The sequence below is a fragment of the Dreissena polymorpha genome, chromosome 3, assembly GCF_020536995.1.
Source record: "Dreissena polymorpha isolate Duluth1 chromosome 3, UMN_Dpol_1.0, whole genome shotgun sequence".
NCBI classification, from domain to species: domain Eukaryota; kingdom Metazoa; phylum Mollusca; class Bivalvia; order Myida; family Dreissenidae; genus Dreissena; species Dreissena polymorpha.
Genome location: NC_068357.1, coordinates 93,456,892 through 93,463,549, shown reverse-complemented (window position 1 = coordinate 93,463,549; position 6,658 = coordinate 93,456,892). Strand labels below are relative to the sequence as shown.

Below are 6,658 nucleotides of genomic sequence, written 5' to 3'. Positions count from 1 at the left end.
GGACTTCCTTGTGGGAGCTCCTTGGAGAAGAGAAAATAGAGCAGAAGAGGCAGAAATTGAAAGAAGAAGTGTCCTCAGCATGCAAAAACGTCCTTACCCCCCATGAAGACGTACACCCACAATGAGTTAATCTCAGCAGAGACGCTACATTCGTTTTAAGATAGATTAAAAAAGACATCAAGTATCACCAAACGCAGGACAAGAGAAGCAAAAGAAAAAGCACAAGAAGAGAACACAGTAGCAAATGGAAGAAATTCCAAGCGAAGAAGTAGATCGAGTAGTTCGAGAAACTATTTAACATACAAACTCCTGCGAAGCAACCGGAGATACCGCCAGCTATACGCGCTCTGCTAATCAAGGGTGGTGCACCCTCGAAGGAAGTGGTCTACAGTGCCATCTTGCAATTGCAGAATGGCAATTCTGCAGTTTAACGCTGTTGTCCATCACAGGAAAGATGTTTATTCGCATCCTATTGAACCGAATGACAGATCCGCTTCTCCGTGATCAATAAGCCGAGTTAAACAAATAAGTATTTTTTTCAGCAAAGTGCAACCGCGCGTTCGTACTATGAAGTCCCCACAATGATCCGACATTTTTTAACCGTTCTAACCGTTGCAGTTAACTGAAAATATACTTATTTTAAAAAAAAGATCATGATACCTATAGAAAACTCTTACGAATGAGTGGGCTCTCCACTTTATCCCCTTAAAATGGTGAAATAGATCCTTAAAAATGTAAACTGGGTCTCGCTTTATTCTCCAAACACAGATCCGAAAAAGTCACGTGGTATAGGCACCGTGTCTCAATATATTGAAAATGACATAGACAACGAAACTTAAAGTAAATCATACTAGATAATCACACTTTACACTTACGATCAATGACGTTAATATTATTAAATACTTTATTTCTAAATTATGCGAACACAATAGGAATCTACTCAATTCATTTTTAGTTATCAATGCATGTCAAGTAAATTACAAAACTTAATTAGTTTTAAATATGGTATAATATATAAGTTTTTTTTAAAACAAGATGTGTTTGTGAAACACTATGTCCCCGTATATGACGTTTGACCTTGAAGGATGACCTTGACCTTGACCCTTCACCACTCAAAATGTGCAGCTCCATGAGATACACATGCATGTCAAATATAAAATTGCTAGCTTCAATATTGCAGAAGTGACATTACATGAGCAATTTTGACCCATATATTTGACCTTGAAGGATGACCTTGACCTTGACCTTTCACCACTCAAAATGTGCAGCTCCATGAGATACACATGCATGCCAAATATCAAGTTGCTATCTTCAATATTGCAAAAGTACTCATAAAATGAGCGATTTCGGCCACATATATTTGACCTATGACCTTGAAGGATGACCTTGACCTTGACCTTTCACCACTCAAAATGTGCAACTCCATGAGATACACATGCATGCCAAATATCAAGTTGCTATCTTGAATATTGAAATATTGCAAAAGTGTACATTAAATGAGCGATTTCGGCCACATATATTTGACCTTTGACCTTGAAGGATGACCTTGACCTTTTACCACTCAAAATGTGCAGCTCCATGAGATACATATGCATGCCAAATATCAAGTTGCTATCTTCAATATTGCAAAAGTTATTGCAAATGTTAAAGTTGGCGCAAACCAACCAACAGACCAACCAACAGACCAACCAACAGACCAACAGACAGGGCAAAAACAATATGTCTCCCACTACTATAGTGGGGGACATAATAAATACATTCAAACCATGTTTAAAAGTAAACATCACTATTTTTAGTTGAACTTGCTGTTAGTAGACCAGCTATAAGTATGGATTGTTTATGTTGGAATTTTAAATTGAAATAAAATTAATCATTAATACAATTAATTTCATTTACCCTTTCTTTAAAAAGCATATTTATGAACTTTGCATATTTTGTTTCCATGCCGTTTAAAAAGTGAACATGTATACATATACATGTATGTTAATTATATCCACTTGAAAAATCAACATCAAAACGGAATGTGTATTATATATTTATTTATTAATTTCACTTTCACACTGTTGTTTTTTTCTAATTGTTAAAGAAGACATTTGCAGTTCCATATAGGTCTTTTCAGTATTTAAAAATACACAATTTAGTTTATTATTCATACGACAGGCTTTAATTCCTATCACCATTTTACAAAATTACTGAAACAACCAGATAATAATCTGGAAATTGATTCTGCAGTTTGACTGGCAGTGACAGAAAGCTCTTTTCATGCACTTAATAGTATGTTCATGTATAGCGTTTGAGTGACATAATTTATGAAAAAGATCGTGTAAACCGAATTCTGATGTCAAAGTAGAATTAATAAACAAAACGTCATTTGGGTTTCGACCCTACTCTCAACCCCAAGAATCACGGACATCAAGAACAAAACACAACCCCAGAAGCAACATAAACACAATAAGCAACAATGCAACAAACCGATTTAACGGAAACGTAGTTAGAATAGAGTTAAAATAAATGGCTGAAAAATAAATCTCCTTTTTTAATTTCTGTACCATTTCATTTTACAATTTGAAGACAAATTATGAAGCTTTAATAGGTTCATCAAAAATAAAAGGATTGATCATCAAATTAAAAAAGAGACATAAATCTATGTGTAAATTGTTGTTACTTTATGCAGATAAAAGTTAGAAGAATGATTGGCGTCAAAATCCTGGGACTCCTACTGCTAGAGGGCGCCCTTTTAGCCGCCATATTAAGCACGGCTCTCCCTACCTGGCTTCAGTTACCGTTAGAGGAGGAGGAAGAAGGAGCATCCTCGGCTGTCTACTACGGGCTGTTCCAGCAGTGTAGATGGGACTGCACTACGTGGCGAGGTACTCATATTCGCATGCAAATACTTTGTTTGAATCATTTACTTATTGAATCATTTTCAAAAACATAAATCAAAAAGGATTATTTGATTCCGTAAAGAGTTCTGAATATTTGTTTGTATTCGTATAAATAACGTTTCACAATTATATGATATAAATGAAAAAGTATCATGCATTCAAAAATATACATATAAAAAGTAAAATACCAACAAAAAAGCAGGTAAATAAATATATTTATATTAATATGAATGCGTGTTTTCCTCGACATTGTTCTGCAGATGTACAGTCTAAAACCCTGGTAATGTTTTGACGATTATGTTGAAATAAATATTTTGCGTCGTTACTTTTTTTCGTCATTAAACATGATTGAAGTGTTGAATAAGGGTTAACGCCTTTGAGGTTATGATATATAATGATACCACTTTATATGTCGTTGATGTCGAGCCTGCTTGCGCTTAGCCCCATAAATCTGTCAGAATGAGTGGGTGTATGTGAGGCGTCAGTATGTACTTCAGATGTAGGTCGATTCTTAAACATGGGCAATATAAATAATTTGCTTCGGGTGCTCACCAAAAAATGACGCGCCACATACCCCTTGACGCTTCTGTGTCACTCGCTCAAAGAATGCTCTTATCATGAAATAAATACAACAAAATTCATTTTTGACAAAGGGCTCTCGACAGGTTTTGAAATACAGCAAATACATGTACAAGCAGGAACTATCTTTTTATCAGTTTTTGAAGATGGTTTTGAGGAGCACTGGCTGCGAGCATCCCAGGCGATGATGATTCTCGCTTGTGTGGCGATGGCAATAAGTCTGCTTCTAGGACTTCTTTACGCCATGATTTTCAAGGATACGAAGGCGATACTTGTTGCATCTGCGATAACCGCCATCGCCGGAGGTATTATATTCAACAGTTATCAATCAAGTCTGTTTTAATTTTTATTTTTTTTAGTGATTCACATTACTTTTTGGAATTTGGTGATAAACCCAAGAGTTTTAATATTTTTTATTTTGCATACAATTTTTATTGTAAGTTTAAATTATTGCACTAAGAAATGTAAAAACTAAAGATGACATCAAATAACCAGCACATTAAGCTTAACACGTAGGGAAAATTGAAAAACTCTTCACTGAGCTGTCTATTATGCTCTGAGTTAAACAGAAAACAAAACATCCAAGATACTTTGTTGCTTAACTTTTCGAAAACCAGACTTCAAATCCCACTAAGTGTGATATTGACAAAAGAGTACCAAACTCTTTCATCACATAACATACAACTATAATTTCCTTTACAGCGGGGTCCTGTGCCATTGGGATAATAGTATTTGTCGTAAAGATGAAAGAAGTCACACAATCTGATTGGAAATATCACGCCAGCTTTGGAATCGCCGTGGCTTCCGCCGTCATTTCCGCTACCGTTGGTGTGCTTTTCCTCCTTATATGCAAACGTAAATGAACTCAACCAGACAATATACGAGCATGCCATACCATTTTACTCATAATTTATTGGGCTTTGATAATATTTACTACGAGTGTGCCTTTATGTACATATTGTATATGTTAATACATTTCTGACATTATAACGTGATACAATTTGAGAACACTGTCCCTTTTTGTGCAACAGCATCATTATACAGGTGTTACTTAGATATTAAAATAATTCAAACTAGGCACAGCGTTATATTAAAATAAATTGAACTGGGTGCACAGCTTGTAATGTTGGTTGCTTTAAAATGACACTAATACTAAAGCTTATTAAACAAATTTTGGAAACTTTAAGTTTGTCTGATGTTGGAGGTTAAACACGAGATTTGATTATCAACGTGTTTAGATTTACGTTCAGCGAATCGCCATCTACAGAAGCATGAATCAATCCTTTTAAAAGCAAATTGTTACTTATTTATAGCAAAGGCATAATTTCCGAACACTGAGTCATACGTAAAACAAACGTAATTCAAAATTTAGGTCTACTTGTGTTTCATTTAAAAGTGTCTAGCATGTCGTTCAACTACGAACCGTGGCACATGTCTTAATAATAATGCCAATACCTCAAGAACACAAATAAATCCAATTCATTAAACTGATCTTTAACGTTTAATCCATTTATGCCAAGTGGACTCTCCCATCCTTCTTAATTGGATCAATTTATTTCAAAAACGAGGGATGTCTAGTATATTTATTTCTATATTTAGAATATAACTTACAAAAATTCCTTTAATCAAACAGCACAGACCCTGATGAGACGCCGCATCATGCGGCGTCTCATCTGGGTTTACGCTGTTTGCCAAGGCCTTTTTTCTAGACGCTAGGCATAAATGGGTGAATCCTTATGCTTTCTCTTGCAATCTACATGCATGTATTACTGTTTTAACTCTCGTATGCGTCGTTGAGTTTGAATTGTATTGGATGTATGACATTGCCATTAATGGACTTAAATTGAATGGACTTGCACTGAAAAGAATTATTTAAAACATAATTCAGAAGTTATAAATACCTCTTGATAATAATTATGACTTCATTTGACTTTTGTAAAAAATACTTGTAAATAAGAGCCTATGCTAATACAATTACCGATGCTTATTACATGGTCCGTGTTGTGAAAGATGGAAATAACGGAATAGCTGAACGTTTTTTCTGCTTAGCTCTCTTAGCTTATTTATTACGAAGATTTATTTCGATAATTCAGCGGCAACATTGAACGCAAATCGAATAAGGGAAAGTTTCGACAATGTATACCAATCACTATACAATAAGTTATGAGTAAATCAATGAAATGAACATAAATTAAGCTGTTAAAATAAACCTATACATATAGCTTTAACATAAAGTTTAGAACTGAATATAATTTGGCAAAAGTTTGCTCAATTTTGTTTTAATCAGTCGTTAATCAGTAATACACATTTAGTAGTAAATTTTTGATTTGTTTTATACAAATGTGTGAATATAATATATTATTTCCACGTCAAAGCTTAAGGTGCACAACTGATGCATTTGTTGAACATTTGTATCTGTTATTTCATTGTTTCACGCTTACCTCTTTTGTTGTTGTTGTTTGACGTATCCACTTTAACTTTTATTACTATGCTGTGTTATGGATGGCCATTACGTTAGTTGTGTATTATTTCACTCAAATAATTGTGTGTTTTCTTTCAATAGTCAGATATTGCTCAATACTTGTTTCAAAAACGCATAAGTAACGTAACAAATTCAGCCATAAGTTTAAAGGAATATTTTCTTATGTTTTCAACCGGCGCTATGACGCCATCTTGAACGTGAAATTACTTCTGATTATATCAAGTTACTTAATATTTAACGTAAGTAAGTTGTTATGCAATTGTTTATATAAAAAATTGTGGTATTAAATTTACGCTTGTTTTAACTTCTTTTTCAGTATCTTTTGCTAATAATTATCGATTATCCTTTTTAAATGTTGACCTAATTAATTAACACTGACCCTTCTGCATTTCGATACGCCTTATTTCATAACGCATTTCAGCATTGATGACTTTTGGTTAAAAGACATCGTTTTTTTTCTGCCTTAGTAAAGATGATCAATTTGCAATCGAAAATTTCCGTTTATCAAGTATGTAAATAGTATTTTTTATTAGTGCATATATGAAATCATTATTTAGTTTTGTGTTGTCTGTATTACATTTGATAAAATACATCAATACACCAGTGATGGGCCATATCATTACACTTTCAGTTGGTGGGTGGTTATAATGTGAAGAATAAATAGACAAATATCATATTCTATGTCTAAATGCATTAATGGTTCCACAATTTG

The 6,658-nt window shown here is 33.9% G+C and overlaps 1 long non-coding RNA gene across 1 annotated transcript; it reads left to right on the top strand.

Moving 5' to 3' along the window:
* Nucleotides 1-2,698: 2,698 nt before the first annotated feature.
* On the top strand, nt 2,699-5,106 carry LOC127875331 (uncharacterized). The gene is made up of 3 exons (XR_008047369.1): nt 2,699-2,870; nt 3,602-3,769; nt 4,167-5,106. It is a non-coding gene; the product is annotated as an uncharacterized LOC127875331 (long non-coding RNA).
* Nucleotides 5,107-6,658: the final 1,552 nt, after the last annotated feature.